The sequence below is a fragment of the Emys orbicularis genome, chromosome 1, assembly GCF_028017835.1.
Source record: "Emys orbicularis isolate rEmyOrb1 chromosome 1, rEmyOrb1.hap1, whole genome shotgun sequence".
In the NCBI taxonomy this organism is placed as follows: domain Eukaryota; kingdom Metazoa; phylum Chordata; order Testudines; family Emydidae; genus Emys; species Emys orbicularis.
Genome location: NC_088683.1, coordinates 108,058,164 through 108,077,688, shown reverse-complemented (window position 1 = coordinate 108,077,688; position 19,525 = coordinate 108,058,164).

The following is a 19,525-nucleotide window of genomic DNA, read 5'->3' as shown; positions in this document are numbered from 1 at the left end:
CAGATAAGGCGGCGAAAAAAACGCACGCGAGACGAAATGTTCTTGGAAATCATGCAATCGACCTGCGATGAAAGAGCTCATCTGAATAAGTGGAAGGACACGGTAGCAAAGTACAGGAAAGATGCCAGTGAACGTGAGGACAGGGGGGACCAACATGAGGAGAGGAGGGACGTTCGAGATGAGAGGTGGCGGGATGCAATGCTGGGGCTGCTGCGTGAGCAAATGGACATGCTCTGGCATCTGGTGGAGCTTCAGGAATGGCAGCAGGATCACAGAGTGCCACTGCAGCCCCCGTATAACCTCCCTCCTCCCTCCCCAAGTTCCATAGCTTCCTCACCCAGACATGTAAGAATGCCGGGGGGAGGGAGGCTCCGTGCACCCTGCCACTCCACCCCAGTGGACATCCCAAGAAAAAGGCTGTCATTATTTTGAACTTTTTTAGTGGCCTTTTCCTTCCCTCCTATCCTCCTCCCAAACTCCACCCGGGCTATCTTGTCAGTTCTCTCCCTGTGTTTATAATCAATTAATAAAGAATACATGATTTTTAAACGATAGTCACTTTATTTTCTTTGAAAGCAAGCTGTGATCGAAGGGGGGAAGATGGGTTACTTACAGGGAATGAGTCAATGAAGGGGGTGGGTTTTCATCAAGGAGAAAGAAACAGAACTTTCACACCATAGCCTGGCCAGTCATGAAACTGTTTTTCAAAGCTTCTCTGATGCGCAGCGCTTCCTGGTGTGCTCTTCTAATCGCCCTGGTGTCTGGCTGCGCATAACCAGCGGCCAGGCGATTTGCCTCAACCTCCCACCCCGCTATAAAGGTCTCCCCCTTACTCTCACAGAGATTGTGGAGCACACAGCAAGCAGCAATAACAATGGGAATATTGGTTTGGCTGAGGTCTGATCGAGTCAGTAACGTGCGCCAGCGACCCTTTAAACATCCAAAGGCACATTCTACCACCATTCTGCACTTGCTCAGCCTGTAGTTGAACAGCTCCTGACTACTGTCCAGGCTGCCTGTGTATGGCTTCATGAGCCATGGCATTAAGGGGTAGGCTGGGTCCCCAAGGATAACTATAGGCATCTCAACATCCCCAACAGTTATTTTCTGGTCTGGGAAGTAAATCCCTTGCTGCAGCCATTTAAACAGACTAGTGTTCCTGAAGACGCGAGCGTCATGAACCCTTCCTGGCCATCCCACGTTGATGTTGGTGAAACGTCCCTTGTGATCCATCACTGCTTGCAGCACCATTGAAAAGTAACCTTGCGGTTTATGTACTGGCTGCCCTGGTGCTCCAGTGCCAAGATAAGGATATGGGTTCCATCTAACGCCCCACCACAGTTAGGGAAACCCATTGCAGCAAAGCCATCTACTATGACCTGCACATTTCCCAGAGTCACTACCTTTGGTAGCAACAGCTCAGCGATTGCTTTGGCTACTTGCATCACAGCAGCCACAGTAGATTTGCCCACTCCAAATTGATTCCCGACTGACCGGTAGCTGTCTGGCGTTGCAAGCTTCCACAGAGCTATCGCCACTCACTTCTCAACTGTGAGGGCTGCGCTCATCTTGGTATTTGGCGCTTCAGGGCAGGGGAAAGCAAGTCACAAAGTTCCATGAAAGTGCCCTTACGCATGCGAAAGTTTCGCAGCCACTGGGAATCGTCCCACACCTGCAACGCTATGCGGTCCCACCAGTCTGTGCTTGTTTCCCAGGCCCAGAATCGGCGTTCCACGGCATGAACCTGCCCCATTAACAACATGATCTCCAAAGCGCCGGGGCCCATGGTTTGAGAGAATTCTGTGTCCATGTCCATGTCCTCATCACTCTCGTCGCTGCGCTGCCGTAGCCGCCTCCTCCTTGCCTGGTTTTTCAGTTCCTGGTTCAGCATAAACTGCACGATAATGCGCGAGGTGTTTACAATGTTCATGACTGCTGTCTTGAGCTGAGCGGGCTCCATGCTTGCCGTGGTATGGTGTCTGCACAGTTCACCCAGGAAAAAAGGTGTGAAACGGTTGTCTGCCATTGCTTTCACGGAGGGAGAGGGAGGATGTACCCAGAACCACGCGCAACAATGTTTTTTGCCCCATCAGGCATTGGGATCTCAACCCAGAATTCCAATGGGCGGGGGAGACTGCGGGAACTATGGGATAGCTACCCACAGTGCAACGCTCCGGAAGTCGACGTTACCCTCGGTACATGGATGCACACCGCCGAATTAATGTGCTTAGTGTGGCCGCATGCACTCGACTTTATACAATCGGTTGCCCAAAATCGATTTCTGTAAATTTGGAGTAATCCCATAGTGTAGACATACTTAGTAAGAACACTAAATTATCTCCAGTTCGGGCAGTTGGCAGGTAAAATCAAAAGGAAAAAAGATCTATAACAAAGCCAGAGCAACCCACTAGAGGGAGCCCTTAATATTCACAAACTGCAAGGTTACTAGCAAAAAAGTGTCCGTTTCTTGTTTTCAAACTAATTTCACTTTATTTTTAACACTTCATTGTTTGTGCCACCTTAGTTGTCTAAATATGACTCTTTTGTGGGTGCTGTCCATTTGGATCTTTTCAATTTGGAAAATGTGGAATGGCAAAGTAAGGTGTTGTGGAATTTGCTTTCAAATGGAGCTTGACAATAACATGCTAATTTATTTACTTCCGTTGTCATCATCACCAGCCAAATGACAAAAATAACTGAAAACTCAGCACTAGTGGATTCAGAGCTAACATACATCAAAAAGTTATAATAAAGAAAAGGAAAATTAACTACACGTGGGTTGTAGTTTCACAAAGTTCGACAGCTTTCCCCGCCTTATCTCCATCATGCTATCGCCTTAGCCCATCTTAGAAATGTCTGACTGTTTCCTGCAGCAGTTACCCTTACAGCCTCATTTCCTCACTAATTGATGACAACTGCACCTGGGACTGCTTAAATTAGCAGCAGTTGGGCTGGCTCTGGCCTAAGGGTAGCAGATTATCAGGAACTAACTGACCCATTCAGCCTTTCTCCTGGGCTCAAGCTGGTGAGGACCCCTATTATTATTCCACCCTGACTCTATCAGGTAAGAGCCTCTATCTCTGGAGCTAGGGGGGAAGGAGAAGGAAATTAAACAAAATAGGTAGAAATACAACCACAGTGCCCCTTTTCAGTTAGCTCCTCACCTCGGATAATCAAGGGACAAGGGAAACGGGTCCCTTTCTGCTCTGAGGTAGGGCTGGAAAGATAATGCTGCAGAGATTTAAATAGAAGAGGAAAGGCGATAGGTGAATGCCTTCCACACGCCATCCATTTCATGGTCCTTGCTTCACACACAGCACAAGATAAGAGATTTTCAGTGCCAAAAGAGACTGAAATGTGAAAAGAGAACAGCCCCAGAGTTTGGAGAGCAGAGGGAGGGGCATTTCCTGCAGCCACTTGTAGGATTTCACTTCTATGGGATTTCTTAATAGAAAAAGCTAAAGGGCATATCTAGCTACGGTACTTATATGGCCCCCATTACTGTAGTATCCAGGCACCTCCCAATCTTTAATGTACTTACTCCCACAATGCCCCGGGAGGTAGGGTAGTACAACTATCCCCATTTTAAAGGCGGGGAACTGAGGCACAGAAAGAATAAGGTCCAGATCCACGAAGATCCAGAGCTAATTTCCATTGATATGGCTCTGGGCCTAAATGATTTGTCCAAGGTCACTCAAGAAGCTTGTGGCCAAGCAGGGACTGAAACCCAGACCTCCAACTCCAAGGGTAGCGCCCTAAGTGCTGGACCATCTTTCTTCTCTACATGACAAAAACCTTCGTCCCAGCTGTGCAGTTCCCTAACTGTGTTTTAAAACTTGTGGAAGCGAATCTCAGAGACCAGGGCTACCGACTCAGACTTGCACTGCGGCACTAAAAACAGCAGTGTAAATGCTCAGGCTTGGGCTCTGAAGCTGTGGGTTTTAAAACAGTGTAGACATATCCGGAATTTATTTCCAGGGCATCAAAACAATTGGAAAAGTGGTGTTTTGGACGGGCAGGGGCCGTGACTGATGAATATGCTCCGGTCTTGATCCAGCCAGCTGTCTTGAGTGAGTGGATCCACAGTGTACAGTCCCATTGAAATCAATGGGCCTATACAGGAGCACAGGGCTCAGTCTGCATGGAACAGCTTGTAGGAGCAGGGGTTGTGATTGGAGGATGTAACAAGGCTGACGTTCATTAGGAGTGTGGTTTGAACAGGCTATAGCTTAATGAGACTTAGCCATAGTGTAGTAGTTTACTGTGGCTAGGGGTGTTTACAAGCACAGATCATGGCCATTGTTTTGTTTTGTTCCACTCCTTGGTTTTTCTTTCTGAGTAGAAAAAGCATAAAGCCATAAAACACTTACCCATCCACAGCCAAGCAACGTTAATAAAACTGTGGCTAATATTGACTTAGGATCCAAACTCTTATGCCTGTTCTCTTAGATTTTTCGAGCCAGGTGATGTTTTCCACCACATTATAACAATTTTACAAACTTGAGTGCTGAGCGGCTTGAACAGTATTTTTCTGAGTACTGACGTGATTCTTGAGCATGTGTACATTGTAAACAGACAGAGTTATATGGCAGATTTTGCTGCACATGGGTATGCGAGTGGGATGCAGTGGGTCTCCTTTGGGAATGAGTTCTGAACTTCAGAATCTTTCTAGGAACACTTTGCAGAGCACTGTTCTGTAAAGAGAGCCGCATTCTTGGAAAATGTAATACCTTGCCAGCTCATGAGAGCACAGAAGATTGAAGGGACGATCTGAACTACATGTGTATGCCCATGAGTATGTATGTTAGGTCACTCAGCTGAAAAGCGATGTTTCTATGTTTCAGCTCTTGTTTTGGAGCAACAGAGAGATTTTTGAGGAGGAATTTTTTCTTTTAAAATGGTATTTTTACAGTATGTGACTTTAAAAACATCACACACAGGTTTCACTGGGCCCTCATCAAGCGCCCAGCAATACCTGCTCCTTTAGAAGAGGGACCAACCCCCTTCATTTGTCCACCAATGTAATTGAATAATGCTATGCATGGGGTTAGCATGGGAGAAAATTCCTTAGCTCCATACATTTTCCATATTATCTGAGCCTCAAATGTTACTAGTGACCTTTATCCACTACTTTGAAAATTGCAGTCACAACATTTGGCACTGTGCCATTCTGTAACAGTGAATTCCAGATGGCGCCTTAACATAAAGTAACATTTTCATGGCTTTGTTCTGCTTTCACTGCCCTTTAGGTTGTAGGAGTACTCCTTTGTTCTTGTCTCATGCAATAGGTTACACAGGAGAGATGAATCAGTTCTCCCTGTATCATAATTTGAATCACTTCAATCAATTCCCATCTATGTTTTTCTCCTTTCTGTTCTAAACAGCTCTGCAATTTATAATCTCCCATTCCCTATCACCACTCTTGTCACCCTTGTGTGAGCCTTCTCTCTCTCAGCCATGTCCCAGGCCTTGGGTGCTCTGGGGTAAACTGGACCTATGCCCAATGACCGGCTTATCAGTGTCTCTTTCAGGCTGAGATTCCATCTTCAAGGTGTGGTTTTACTCTAAAAAGGCACCTTCTTATGTTGTCTCTCATTTCTAGTTAGTGTTGTGCTTTCTAACACAACCAGGCAGCCAAGAGCCTGTTCCTTGTGAGTCTGTTGTAGCCTCATTCCAGGTTCCTGAAGTACAGAGACCAGGGATATAAAGTTGAAACCACAACATTCCTTTTATTAGATGCATAACAAGTCCTGCAGACTCTAAGCACAGGCCCTGACTGCATCTGCATCTTGTGAGAGGCCCCTTACACTGGTGATTATGCATGATTAATTTTAAAGAGACAGTATCACAATAGCCTATAATTAGCATAGCTTTCTAGCTCTCCTGCGCTAGCAATATTTGAGGTACAAACACTACAGGGAGAGAAATTTTAGTCCAACCAACCTCTTTTAACTGATCCTAGATTTTGTAAGAGCTGGGAAGTAGCTCAGGTGGGGATGGATATTCTGGGAGTCAGGTCAGGTCAAGCACTTGTTGTTCTTAGTCAGGAGAAGGAAACCAAAAGGTTGGAGACAGTTGGGAGATGCACTACAGCAGGGAATAGGGTGTGTGTGTGTGTGTGTGTGTGTGTGTGTGTGTGTGTGTGTGTGTGTGTGTGTGTGTGTGTGAGAGAGAGAGAGAGAGAGAGAGAGATGGGGAACTTCCAGCTGGGAAGCAAGATTGATTGGAGTGGATATCCAGGTCTATGGCAACATAAAAGGCACAAGAGAGAGTAAGTAGGATGGATGGAAGTGGTTATCTGGCTTGGGGTTGAATCGGAATGAGGCTTAAGGGAGTCCGGTTGTGGGGCAAATCCAGGGTTTGCCTAGTTAATTTTCAAGAATATTGGGTCACTCTCTGAGGATTGTGGGAGGGTTGAGCAGTTGAGTGCGGGGGTGGGAGGGTGTTTGTGAGAAGTAGTGGTAATTGCAAATGAATATATAAGGTTTGTGTACTATCTCAGTGCAACTTGTTGGGAAAAAAGCATTCTGCTAAGCAGTATTTTAAGGGTTAATGTTATCACAATAATAAAACCTAAAACCTCAAAGAAACAAAATGCAAATCCCCATATTAGTATTTTGCACCACTTGATAATGCTAAGCCTGTGATGTAATGACTATTTACACAGTCACTTGCAATATATAAAATATTACACAAGAAACGGTGGAGAATGTTTCAGGGCAAACGCTGTGTTTCCAGAACATTTCGAACACATACACACGCTTGCTGAGATTTTGTGTGCAATTACCAGCTTGCCAATGATGGCACATGCAGCAGAAACATCTGCAGGCACAGTCTGGCTCGTTTGCTCCACATGCTGTTAGTCGGCCATTTTTTAAAAATAGTTTGTTACTCGCAAACTGGCTGCTGTAACTGGTGACAATTAGAGACCGGTAACCTGAGAGGGCTCAGCTGTGGCTTGCTTGAGGTTCTGAAATAAAACAAATCAAACATTTCTAACACGTACAGAGACATCAGACTATTCTAGAATGAAAACATGGCCCCTGGGATGGAAAGGCAGGTGCCACTACAGAGGAAAACTTTGAAGGCCCAATGGAGGGATCATGTAACAGCTGTGGCTTGCCAAGATACGAGGCACCTGTTTGCAAGGTGTTCAGCAATTTTCAGCCCTGTTTAAGTCCCTACCTGCACTGAGGAAATTCACACCGTGTTACTACATTGATTGGAGCATCTGCATTACAGGCTGGCACAAAATCTTAGCTAGCTACATCAATGTAATCACATTGCTGCAAACCTTTAATATAGATATGCAGTTCCATTAATAAGTAGGGTTTATGCTGGTGCATTTTACCCTGTATGTTACTGGATTAAGTCCAGCGGTTCTCAAACTGTGGGTCGGGACCCCAAAGTGGGTCACAACCCCGTTTTAATGGGGTTGCCAAGGCTGGAGTTAGACGTGCCTGGGCCTAGGTCCGAACGCCAAGCCCCACTGCCCGGGGCCGAAGCCAAAGCCCCACCACCCGGGGCTGAAGCCAAAGCCCAAGGGCTTCAGCCCCGTGGTGGGGCTCAGGTTATAGGCCCCCGGCCGGGGGCTGAAGCCCTTGGGCTTCGGCTTTGGGCCTCCCACCTGGGGCAGTGGGGCTCGGGCAGGCTTCGGTTTTGGTCCCCCGTCCTGGGGTCATGTAGTAATTTTTGTTATCAGAAGGGGGTTGCGGTGCAATGAAGTTTGAGAGCCCCTGAGTTACACCCATCTAGATACACTGTTGCAAATTCTCTCAATGTAGACAGGGCCCAAGAGAGATCTGGTCTAAGCCAAGGCATGGGAGCCAGAAAATCCTGGATTCTAATCCCAGCGCTGGCATGGATTCCCTCCATGGAGTTAGGCAAGTCAGTCAGGATGGGATTTCAAAAGCACCTAAGTGACTTAGGAACACATTTGCCATAGAAAGTGAATGGGACTTGTGCTCCTAAATTCCCAAGTTGTGTCTGGAAATCCCACCTCTAACCTCTCTGGTTCTGTATAATGGGGATGATAATACCTCAGTGGGGTGTTGTGGAGACTATGTTTTTATTTGGATTTCTGAACTATATTAAGAAGCACCTTATCCAAAAGCTCCAGGCACCTTGGATGTGCATTAAAAATGCCAATTTTACACAATGAAAATAAGTTGAACAGCATCCCAGGAAAGGAGATGTGGATCCTCTCCCACCACTCCACTCCCACCCCCCAGCCCCGAGTATGCCCTGCCCCATTTTCAGTCACTGCTCCAAGCCTGGCCAAGTGGAGAAGGGCTGTACAACATGTGTTGATGATCAGGAGATTGGGGCTATTTTGCGTTAAGTGGAAGAGTGAACTCCAAAGTCATGGGCTCCTAGCACAATCTTGGTTGGTCTTAGGCAGTACCATAATTAACATTATTTAATTTAATTTAATTTTATTATCAAGGATGCCTTGCCAGTAGCCTCCTCTGTTTTAAACTGAGGGGACTCCAGCTTTGGTGTTCTTTCTTGCAGCTGAGGCAATACGGCTCGAGTGCAGTCTCCTCAATAAAACCCTTTGAAGATGTAAAGCTCGCTGCATGTAAACTCTAAATATGATTTATCCAAAATTAGGATTATGACATTGCACCACATTGCAACAGCTCTAGTGCTCTAAATTGGGGAGAGGGAATTCTTGGACTGTATATTCCTTGGGGCAGGAAACATCGGCCTGATTCTGCTCTGTTACGCTGGCGTAAACTTGAGTAATTGTGCTGAAATCAATAGAGTTACTCTGAATTAGAGCCGTATAACAGAGAGCAAAATTCTATCCAGTGTCATAGAAATGCTGCATTTGCACAAACCCCCTTGCTTCATGCATGTGGCCAGTGTGAGAGATGTTTTAGGTTCATGGGAGACTTCATATCCTTTGTAAACGATTGTGTACTTGCCTCAAGGCAGGATTTGCATCCTCTTTGGTCAATGGTCTCTGATTGGTTTGATGTTCTGTTAGCTTTGAAGTCTGTGGAGCAAAACTGAGCTGTCTTGTCAAGCTGTGTGTGTGTTCCCTCTGGGCATCTTTTTTCCACTTTGCTCGGCTCTGTTTTCTCTTTGGGAGGTGTGTCCAGTTGTGAGTGTTGCTCAGAGTTATTTTTGGTTAAGCCTCCCATGGAATTTTAGGCATGGGGCACTGAAAAATTAAAAATGATTCTTTTTTGCACATTTGAAAGCCCTTTTTGGTGAACTAGAATTCTGCTCCAGGGATTGGCAGAATATTGGGAAGAGCTGAAACAAGGCACTGCTGAGAATCAGATTAGCATAGAGGCTGTGGTAGTCGCACTATTGTTCCTAGAGGCCAACCTGCCAATCCTGGTTTAGATCATAAGTGAAATGAGTATGTTGGCTCTCATGCTACTCATTACCAATTCACTGCACAATTATGCATCTCTGCTCAGGAAGACCTTAGGACTGGACTGCTGAGCAGAGCTGAATGCATTGACAGAATGTGTGTGGGGCTAGGACTCAGGTAACAGTGAGTCTCATGTCATGCTCATGGTGCACTGACAGTTGTGTAGGGGATACAGTGCCTGTCCACACTGTCCCTGATTTAAACCAGTACTATTTACCTGTCACTTTCATAAATGTAAGTTTTCGCGTACACAAATTTGGGAAATCAAAACATCTCTGTGTTTACTTTTCAGCTGCCGCACTTTTTGTACGGGAGTTCACGAAAAGTTATTATGCAATTACTGTGTGACCTTGAGGTTTTAATTTGAAGTGATAGGGCTATTTTAAGGGTTACACAGAAAAAAATTATGAGTCCTTTCCTGCTGATAGATATCAGTGGGAGAATAACAGAAAAGCCAATTAGCAAAATTCCTGACTCCCCTTGATTTGTCCAGAGGGATTCCATCCTATTTGTTTGTCTTTCCAGGATTCTTCTAGGGTGTCCTGGAACAAACTACAATAGTTTGTCCTGTCAGGAATAGATCAGTTTGTCCTCATAGGAATTCAGCTCAAGCTTTTTCCTGTAAGGTTAGCCTGCTAGGATTTGAATCCCATGTTTTGTCCTGTGAGGAATCACATTAGGCTTTGTTTCTGATAGGTTTTAACCCCTTTGTTGGTCTCCTTGCTACAAGTATTCTTCGAGGCTTTCCTCTTTGTGTACTGCTGCTCACACCACGGCTCTGGCTTTTTTGGGAAGGTTCCAATGGTGGCCTGGGGGTTTGTTGACTAATCACTGAGTATACCAGCAGTTGTCCATAACTAGCTCTGCTTTTGCAAAACCTAGTGTGTGGAAATAACCCAGTAAAAAAAGAACGAACATAGATACAGGATAGCCTGCTTAAAGGTGCTCTTGGGAAACAAGCCGATTCCAACCCCCTGGATCTGAACACCCAAACATTTGGAGAGTTCAGAGCTTGCTTAGGTCCATCCATGACATTCAAAACCACAGTTTTCTCCACTCCCCAGTTTTCTTTCTGGCAGGGAGAGGAGATTTCCCTTCAAAGCATAGTTGTATGAATAGGAGCGCTGAATATATTTTAAATATATTTCAGGGGAGGAAGGACACAGCGTGACACATCTTAACCAGCGTTTCCTAGATAATGGAACCTGCCCTTAGAAATGGCTGGAAAAAGAACAAAAGATGCAATTAATTAGCAGTCTAAGGGGAAATAAAGGGCCATAGAAGCTGCAGGAATGGGGCAATGAAAAGGAGAAAATAGCCTTCAGACATTTTTTAACCCTTAATTAAAGCAGTGAGGCCACTACTCTCTCATCCATCAAATTCCTCTTCTTCACACTTTTGCTGTGATGCCTACAAGAAATCATTCAAACACTATCTGGACTGAACAGCAGTCAGAGAATGCTGATTTTATCCATTAATTTTTAAAAAACAACAACAACCTTTCAAGTGATTTGGTGTCATCCAATTGTGCCTATACCTGCCCAGGTAGCCAAATGATCACATTTTTTGTTACCATCCTCCTCCTTCCCCTCCTGCTGTTTGTCACATGTGCTTCCCTCACTTGGTTCGAGTTAATTTGTAAGATGTCCATGTCTTCAGGTATTTGTATAGTATCCCGGACAATGGAGTCCTGATTCTAATAGCAGGTAGCCTTTGGGCTCTATCACAGTGAAAAATATGGTAACTGGTATGTTGACTGCCCTTTCTCTCTAATGTAGCATACCTCTCAGGTGTCCCACATTGTGCAGGCATCCTATACCTGGCCCAATTTGTTAAAGTTGTCCTGTGGTCCTTGAGGCTCTCTAACAGAAAGAGCCAGGGGAAACTGTAGAGCAGTGGGTCTCAAACTTTTTTACTGGCGACCCCTTTCACATCGCAAGGCTCCATGTGCGACCCCCCTCCCCCAATAAATTAAACACACTGTTTAATATATTTAACACCAATATAAATGCTGGAGGCAAGCGGGATTTGGGGTGGAGGTTGACAGCTCGCGACCGCCCACGTAATGACCTCGCGACTCCCTGAGGAGTCCCGACCCCCAGTTTGAGAACCCCTGCTGTAGAGCTTTCACCAAAATGTAAGAAGGAGCAGTCAGAGAGGAATCCACATACAGTGTGCGTTGAGTACACAGAATCACTGTTTAGTTTCATGACAATAAGTTATTGTCCAGGTTATTTGCATGCTTGTACATACTTTTTTTAAATACAGGAAATGTTCAGTAAAAAAAATTGTTGTCCCTCATTTTGAGGATTACTGTCCCTCATTTCAGAGTCTGGGGGTTGACAGATTTAGGTTCTAATAGGTTATAGGTTCTAAAAGGTATCCGTTCTAATTTCAAAGATTGTATACTAATAACTACTGAATGTACAATATCAGAGGGGTAGCCGTGTTAGTCTGGATCTGTAAAAGCAGCAAAGAGTCCTGTGGCACCTTATAGACTAAGAGACGTATTGGAGCATGAGCTTTCGTGGGTGAATACCCACTTTGTCGGATGCATCCGACGAAGTGGGTGTTCACCCACGAAAGTTCATGCTCCAATACGTCTCTTAGTCTATAAGGTGCCACAGGACTCTTTGCTAAATGTACAATAGCTCTACTCACTGCATGAACAGCATCTATTGCATGCATTTGCAAAGTCTTTTAAGGTCACTTTGGTATCATCAGTTAATACTAATATTAAATGAAAGGCTATTCTGTTTATAAGTCTTTTGCTAATGTCCTAATTCATAACTCTCTCTCACACACAGTCCCATGCAAACCGGTTCCCATCTATCCAATGCTTTGTGTATACGCATAAAACTTAAGGTGGAATTTGTAATGGAAATCCTTCTCAAAGTTAGGCTCCTGTGGTTTGAATTGATTTCAGCTAAATGAGCAGCTCAGAAATGCTTGCTTTGCAGTGACAATATTAGAAAGTTGCATTAACTGCTTTAGAAACAATGCTTGCTTCTTTTTTTTTTAAACCTTTTCATTAGGGCAAAGTTACAATAAAATAATAACCTATTTCATTGTACATTACTTATTCAGGATCAGGGTAATATTCAAAGAACCTGGATAACGATTCTGGCTTATTAGCTGGGGAGCACTCCTCCTCTGAGTACGCTAAAAAAAGGTAAACAAATATCTAAATACCTGTCCTCTTTTTGGTGCTTCTTTTGCGTATGTATTTGGTGGGAAAGCTTTTCCATTGCAAGGCATTTTACTATCCCACAATTCCACAGGAGGAGGGATTACATTTTTCCAGTAATTTGCAATACAAAGTCTAGCTTTGTAATAAACAGAATGACAAATTAATTTTTTTTAAAGGTGGCTCCTTTACTGGAGCATTCAGTAAGCAGGTCTGGGGATCTCTGGGAAACTGGCATTTTATCATAAGATGAATCTCTTTAATAATTTTCTCCCAGACTCATCTAATTCCCGGACACAACTACTGCATGGGTAAGTATGTTCCCTTTTCCCTGCACCCCTCCAACAGATCACCTCCTTACTAGCAAAAATATGATCTTAACTGGAATCAAAAGCCACCTATACAGTAATATATAAACATTTCCCTTATGAGCTACACAAATTGAAGTTGTATGTCTCTTTCTTATATAGAGACCTACTCGCACAGATCCATTTCTTTGTCCAAATCCCTCTCCCGTCTTTTCATCTGTTTATTTCTATCAACAACTTTTTTTGATCAAAATTGTATAATATATCTTAGAAATTCAACCTTTTGTTCCAGCTTGCTCCTGGGTCAACTCCTCAAATGTGGGTAAAAGTCTAGATAGAGCTGCCTCATATCCAGATTTCACAGTAAAAAACGTGTGACTTGTAAATACTGAAAATATGGGATCTTTATATTATTTCCATTATTACTCATCTCCTGGTAGGATTTCAAATCAGGGCCCACCAACAGCTGTGCTAATTGAGTAATTTCACCTCTTACCCACAAAAATAGTCGCTTTGATATGTTCTAGGGATAAATTGCTGATTATTAATGAACATAGCTAAAGGAGAGAGCCTTGGCTACAGGAATTTAGACAACTTGTTCAAAGCTGCTTAGGTCCTTTGGATGAAGGGGTGATCTTTTTTTTATTTTTGGTGGCCTAAATTTCATTTTAATCCAACAAGTACTATGAATATTTGGACTCCAGTCTTGTTTGAGTTTTACCCACTCTTTGGATGGTCTTTTGTTAACCCATCTGATCACATCTTTTAATTGTGATGTATAATAATAAGCCAAATTGGGGAAAGCTAGTCCACCCCACACTATAGGCTTAGACAGACCTTCAGAATTCACCATTTGTCTTCTATATTTCCATATGAATTTTAAAAGTGCATTCTGCTATGTTTTTACTGTCATGTCAGGGTTACCAACTGGGATGCACTGAAACAAAAATAACAACTTTGGGGAGACATTCATCTTTACCAAGGCTACCCTGCCATGCCAAGAAAGCTCATATTTATTCCATTCCTTCGAGTCTTTTTATTATTTTATTCTGTAGTAGAGGGTAATTTGCCTTAAAATATGCCTATGTTTCTCTACAATATTTATTCCTAAATATTTTAAAGATTCCTGTACCCATTGACATTTATGTAGCTGACAATAGTTTGTTCTGACCCTTTTGGGAATATTATTTCCTAAAATTGCAGATTTATAGTAGTTTATTTTGAAGCCTGATACCTGTCCAAATGCCAGAGTCAATTGTTCTATAATTTTTAATGAGGCTTCTGGCTCGTGCAAATATAACAAGACAGTGTTCAAGCCAGAAGACATTCTGATGCCCTTTACCGAGGGACTGCTACTCTCATTTATTGCAAATGGCTGCGTTGCCAAAGCAAACAACAGGGGGATAATGGGCAACCCTGTCTCATACCCCTCGACATATTAGGAGGAGGGGATTGAAGACCAAAGCAGATGCTTGAGAATGAGTATATAAGGTCATTATGCCCCTATAAAACTGATTTCCAAAAGCAAACCTTACCAAAATCTGTCTGAGGTACTCCCACTCCAGCTGGTTGAAGGTTTTCTGAGCATCCAAACACGGTAGTGCACAGAACGAATTGCTAGAAATAAGGATTATGAATCAAATTCAGAGTTCTTCTGGTATTATCAAATAGATGCCTACCAGCAATGAACCCATACTGGTCAGGGTGAACATATTTGGGAAAGATAACACTCAATCTGTTTGCTAGCACCCTGGCATAAATTTTAGCATCCACACTGATCAAGAAGTAGGTCTTAAATGATGCAGATCAAACGACCACATTTTTTGCTCCTTTGCATGAATCTGTAAACTCATTGCCCTGCAATATACCATTAAACCATTCCATTAAAATAGGGACCAACACTCGCTTTAGAGCTTTATATAATACACCCTAGAAAACATGGAGCTGGATTGGATTTTAACTTCTTGATTACATCTTCAACTTTCTCTGCAGCAATTTTGCCCCTCAGGAGCTGCCACATCATCCTCTGAGAGCTGACGTAGTTTCACACTTCTCAAATAGCTATTTATAGGGTCAGGATTTGGATGTTCTGAAACACATAAAGTATGGAAAAAGTTAGCAAATGTTTCAGAGATCTGCTTGGTGAATCAGTTACTAAATATCCCTTTTTATTTCTAACAAGAGGGATGGCTGATTTATCCTATTTCTTGTTTAACTTTCTGGCTAAAAGCCTATCAGCTTCATTGCCCTTTTCATAATATTTTTGTTTACTATATCTAAGTGTTAAGTGTTAGCTCAGCCTTACCTGTTTATAACAGTTTAATCTTCTCTCTCCTCTCAATTATTTACTTATATACTGGTAGATTTGGTAGATTTATGTCTCCCTTCCAAAGCAGGACATAGTTTAACTAACCCCTCTCTTCTTAAAGAGCTCTCATCTTTTTGTGGAATGATGTTTTACAGGGATCCCCCTCATTACTGCGTTTCCAGCATACCAGAGAACACTTCTATTGATCCCTACTGTATCGTTTTCTTCTATATACTTCTGAAAAATTTCTTCCTGGTCTTGAATTCTAAGGGGATCGTACAACAAAGCTCCATTCAACGGCCAGGCCCTTTGTTTTTTCACTGAACTCCAATCTTTTAATCTAATATATGCAGGGGCATGAGCAGACTAAGTTATAACTCCCAGATGTCTTATTTAAAGAGGCACAAATGTAATTGAGAGCTCGCATCTGGCTGGGGCGGGGAGCGGGGGCTTTCTGCTTTTAACAAACGGTAATATACCGGGGAGAGCAGACTTAATACTCATGGGAGAGTCTATTAATGTCATGACTGTTAATGTTAAGGGGATGGATGATCTAACAAAAAGGGAGGGGGTATTCTGCTCACTGAAAAAGGATTGTTGTAGTATAATCTATTTACAAAAAACACACTTGAAGAAAAATTATGATTACTATCTGAATACTTCTTGGTTATCACGTCACTCCAGAAGGACTCTAATAGAAGAGAAGTGGCAATACTGTTTGCTAAACACATCCCTTTTATTGTCTCAGCAAACGCATAATTAAAAGGCAGATATATGTTAATTAAGGGGTCCTTGAAAGGTAAACTTCTCACCTTGCCAGAGGCGCCAGAATGGGGGGGGGGGGACAGGGGGTCATGGCCCTCCCACTTTTTACCAGGCCATATAAGGGTAAGCAATGGGGGGAGGGGACAGAGAGGAGCAGAGGAGCGAGCGGGGGCGGGGTCTTGGGGGGGAAGAGGCAGTGCAACAGGCCGGGTGCTCGCAGAGAAGGGGCAGTGAGAGGGTGGGGGTTTAGAGAGAAGGGGTGGTGTGGGGAGGCCTAGAGGGCAGTGTGGTATGGGGGGGGGGGGTGGGACATAGTTCAGGCTCCTCTGGCTCCTCTACTTTTAGCGCACTTCTGCTGCTCCTGCAACCTTACCTAATGCCTATACTCCCAATCAAGGGCAACCTGTTTTTGATCAGTTTTTTGGGGGGGGGGGGTTTAAAATATTTTAGGGAAAGGGATATTATTCTAGGGGGGGGATTTTAACGAGGTGCTTAATCCTACTTTGGACCGATCGGATATACACATAGGGTATTTGGAAGGAGCAAGTGCAAAGTTGTTGCATCACTTAGAAAATGAGGCTCTGGTGGATGTCTGGCAGGAGATGAAGCTGGACAGCAGAGCCCATACGTATCATTCTGCTACTCTTGGTTCTTGTTCCTGGATTGATAAGATTTTTGTTTCTAGGACCTTTCTAATTTGCTTGCTTGTTTTCAACACTCATGAAAGGGCTCAGCTTCACAGCCCGAAATTCTGTTTGTAGCAGCAGCAGGGAGTTGTGTCCTACTATGCTGATACTCAGTTATACCAACTCTCTAGAAAACAAAGCCAGCAGTGGGGATTGTTTCTCTGATGTGGACACTTGTCCACTAAAATGGCCTTTTTCATGCTGGCCACTGCATGCATCTGATCTACATAAGAGTTTTACCTTGCCTGAACATACCTATTAATGTTCAGCATCATGTTAGTTAATGACTCTTTGGCGTGGCGTGTGACACCTGTTAAGTCATCTTCAGCTAATGCCATTGTTGAAATGTTCAGACATAAGATTTTTGTAGTGACAAGCCGGCCTTGCTCACCACTAGATTTTGCTGTACTAACATGCTTGGCGGTGCAAAACTTCACGTTCCTTTATGAATCCCCTGAGCCACCTCACCTCAGCTGCGTGGCTCACTTTGAATGTGAAGAGTTGATTGTGCTGTTCATGTAGCTGAGAGGGAGAGAGTGATTTATACTGTTGGACTGGCAGTCCTTTGTGTGCTATTGGCAATAAAACCCCTTTCAAACACATGAAAGTGTAAAGTAGACATCTTTGGTCTGGGTTTCATTTTGCGTTTGAGTCTGGAAGAATTTTTGGCAGGGGTCAGTTTTCTGGGTGCAGTAAAAATGAACAAGTTTTACTGTTTTTTAGATCTGTTCTTTTCACCTGTAATTATTATTAGAACAGCAGGCACTTAAGCCCCCTGGGCCAGGGCTGGCCCTTCCACTTGGAGCAGAGCAGCATGAAGTGCTCAGGAGGAACATATTTCACACCAGGCAGGGAATTAAACTGCACTTTTAAATGGGTTACAGGCAAGTGAATGCCATGTTCCGTTGTTTTTTCCTTTGTGCAGCAGCAGCTGGAATGCATGACTCAGGTTCGCATCTGCAGGGCTGTTTGTTTCCCCTTCTCTAGATCTCATAGACTTAGGGCAACATGTAGAATGGGAAGCAATGGTCTGAAACTGAGCAAAGGGATTATCTAGGCTAGATGTCAGGAATAGTTTCATAATTAGTGAAAATCTGCATGGAAGAATCTCCCCCTGGGAAATAGTAGAATCTTTTTCATCACCCATTTCAGCTAGGCAAAACACATGGGCCAGGAGAAGTCGATGAAGGGACAGTCTTGTGATAGCAGAGTATAGAGTGGAGAAGCTTTCAGTCAATCCTATCCATTTCTTTATCTCCATACTGAAAGATGGCACGAGTATATGTACATCATTATGGCTTGCTGAGGGCAGAGGCTTCTGCATATCCCCTTTACACGGGAAAATGAAGGGATGCTCATTTCTTAGAACTTCAGGCACGGTCTAGATGCAGAGGGGTGTTTGGAATCCAGGTTTAGCCAAGAGTTATGCATAGGTTAGATCAAGCATTTTATTGCAGATCTCATCTCTAGGTTTTGCAGAAAATGGTTTAAAGGACAAGATTTGAGAAATCAAGGCAACTTCTAATTTACAAAACAATGCTGCCAAACCTGGCCCGAGTGCTGGGTGTGGAACCTGAGCTTGGTCAGGTTACAGTATGAAAGTAGTGCACAGTGCTACAGTTAAGCAATTCAGCACAGGATGTATGTCCATTCAAGGCTTGAGTTTATTAACCAGAGCAGAGGTAGTTGTGTTTTACCTTTCCAAGAATTATTTATCTCCTGTCTGACCATTTTCCTATCTAAGAAAAATACAAGCCTAAAAAAATCCCCCACCCCTCTTCCCTTTATTTCCCCTTCAACAATGGACTTCAATTTTCTGGGGTAGCCCAAGACAACTTTTCCTTCTTGGTGTTTTTGGGTATGAAGTGGAGAGTGGCTTTTCTAATACTTAACCTGAAAACTCAGAAGAGGCTGGGGCCTTCCCTTACTGCAGGCCCTGTTTATCCAGTCAAACTTCCACAAATTGAGATGTTTTCTGCTGCTGGAGGAAATACAAGGAAGTTTCTACAAGCGTACCATGTCCAGCCAGATTCCTTTCCTTGCTACTGTTGAAATTACAAGTCTTGTACTGCCTCACACCAAGCACAATACAAAGACAAATTATATTTAACAAAATATCTCTTCTAAATTCACATTTACTAGAGCAGGAAAGACTGGGTCAGGAATTTGTATTCACCATTAAGCACACTACAAATAAGAGTTTTTTCAGGGCTTTGAAATGAATAGTTTCTTGAGTGAATCATCATTTTTGGGATTTGCAAGAAGGCTGAAGAAGGATGTGCTCAGCTTGATGTAAAGAAAGAAAGAGCGAGAGAGACACACTCACTCACTTTCAGCTCTTTAAAGTGGTGGTTTGCACATTACACTCAAGCAGAAGAGACCATATGCAAAAGTAAAACCTCCTTTAGACCATTTTTTTTTTAAATGCCCAAGTAATTTTCTCCTCCCAACCAGCCTTTTCACTGGATCTTGATAATGTTGTGTTTGTGCTGCCAGCCTATTGCTGTGGAAATTATTCTGATGTCACAAATTCAATGCTTCAGTTTCATTGCAAGATCAAACATGATGGTGAGCTGACATGCAGTGTTCAATTTGAGGTAGCAATGGGCCTGTACTGCAGTTTCAACCCAGTTTTTAAAAACTCTACAAGTCAGGAATGTTCTGATTTTTTTTATATAGATTGCACATTAAAATTCAGAAACAGGATTCATTTTGGATCCTGCATGCTCTTCTCCCCTTCCACCCTGCCCCAAATAAAAAAATTAAGGTGTTAGGCCCAAACCATGTGAGCTGATCAGTAACTTAAACAGAACTATCCTTCAACTGTTGGCAAGGGTGACAAGAAAAGTTTGAAGAGACAAATGAAATGTAATTTCATTCATG